Source organism: Lissotriton vulgaris, chromosome 2_1 (genome assembly GCF_964263255.1).
Source record: "Lissotriton vulgaris chromosome 2_1, aLisVul1.2, whole genome shotgun sequence".
Classification (NCBI taxonomy): Eukaryota; Metazoa; Chordata; class Amphibia; order Caudata; family Salamandridae; genus Lissotriton; species Lissotriton vulgaris.
Genome location: NC_141687.1, coordinates 779508980 through 779511479, shown reverse-complemented (window position 1 = coordinate 779511479; position 2500 = coordinate 779508980).

The following is a 2500-nucleotide window of genomic DNA, read 5'->3' as shown; positions in this document are numbered from 1 at the left end:
TCTATCTATCTATCTATCTATCTATCTATCTATCTATCTATCTATCTATCTATCTATCGCCCTCACTCTATATTTCTATCTATCTATCTATCTATCGCCCTCACTCTATATATCTATCTATCTATCTATCTATCTATCTATCGCCCTCACTCTATATATCTATCTATCTATCTATCTATCTATCTATCTATCTATCTATCTATAACCCTCACTCTATATATATATCTATCTATCTATCTATCGCCCTCACTCTATATATCTATCTATCTATCTATCTATCTATCTATCTATCTATCTATCTATCTATCTATCTATCTATCTATCTATCTATCGCCCTCACTCTATCTATCTATCTATCTATCTATCTATCTATCTATCTATCTATCTATCGCCCTCACTCTATATATCTATCTATCTATCTATCTATCGCCCTCACTCTATTTATCTATCTATCTATCTATCTATCTATCGCCCTCACTCTATATATCTATCTATCTATCTATCTATCTATCTATCTATCTATCTATCTATCTATCTATCTATCTATCGCCCTCACTCTATATATCTATCTATCTATCTATCTATCTATCTATCTATCTATCTATCTATCTATCGCCCTCACTCTATATATCTATCTATCTATCTATCGCCCTCACTCTATATATCTATCTATCTATCTATCTATCGCCCTCACTCTATATATCTATCTATCTATCTATCTATCTATCTATCTATCTATCTATCTATCTATCTATCTATCTATCTATCTATCTATCTATCTATCTATCTATCTATCGCCCTCTATCTATCTATCTATCTATCTATCTATCTATCTATCTATCTATCTATCTATCTATCTATCTATCTATCGCCCTCACTCTATATATCTATCTATCTATCTATCTATCTATCTATCTATCTATCTATCTATCTATCTATCTATCTATCTATCTATCTATCTATCGCCCTCACTCTATATATCTATCTATCTATCTATCTATCTATCTATCTATCTATCTATCTATCTATCTATCTATCTATCGCCCTCACTCTATATATCTATCTATCTATCTATCTATCTATCTATCTATCTATCTATCTATCTATCTATCTATCTATCGCCCTCACTCTATATATCTATCTATCTATCTATCTATCTATCTATCTATCTATCTATCTATCTATCTATCTATCGCCCTCACTCTATATATCTATCTATCTATCTATCTATCTATCTATCTATCTATCTATCTATCTATCTATCTATCTATCTATCTATCGCCCTCACTCTATCTATCTATCTATCTATCTATCTATCTATCTATCTATCTATCTATCTATCTATCGCCCTCACTCTATCTATCTATCTATCTATCTATCTATCTATCTATCTATCTATCTATCTATCTATCTATCTATCTATCGCCCTCACTCTATCTATCTATCTATCTATCTATCTATCTATCTATCTATCTATCTAACGCCCTCACTCTATATATCTATCTATCTATCTATCTATCTATCTATCTATCTATCTATCTATCTATCTATCTATCTATCTATCTATCTATCGCCCTCACTCTATCTATCTATCTATCTATCTATCTATCTATCTATCTATCTATCTATCTATCTATCTATCTATCGCCCTCACTCTATCTATCTATCTATCTATCTATCGCCCTCACTCTATCTATCTATCTATCTATCTATCGCCCTCACTCTATATATCTATCTATCTATCGCCCTCACCCTATCTATCTATCTATCTATCTATCTATCTATCTATCTATCTATCTATCTATCTATCTATCTATCTATCTATCGCCCTCACTCTATCTATCTATCTATCTATCTATCTATCTATCTATCTATCTATCTATCTATCTATCTATCTATCTATCTATCTATCGCCCTCACTCTATCTATCTATCTATCTATCTATCTATCTATCTATCTATCTATCTATCTATCTATCGCCCTCACTCTATATATCTATCTATCTATCTATCTATCTATCTATCTATCTATCTATCTATCTATCTATCTATCTATCGCCCTCACTCTATCTATCTATCTATCTATCTATCTATCTATCTATCTATCTATCTATCTATCTATCTATCTATCTATCTATCTATCGCCCTCACTCTATCTATCTATCTATCTATCTATCTATCTATCTATCTATCTATCTATCTATCTATCTATCGCCCTCACTCTATATATCTATCTATCTATCTATCTATCTATCTATCTATCTATCTATCTATCTATCTATCTATCTATCTATCGCCCTCACTCTATCTATCTATCTATCTATCTATCTATCTATCTATCTATCTATCTATCTATCTATCGCCCTCACTCTATATATTTATCTATCTATCTATCTATCTATCTATCTATCTATCTATCTATCTATCTATCTATCGCCCTCACTCTATATTTCTATCTATCTATCTATCTATCGCCCTCACTCTATATATCTATCTATCTA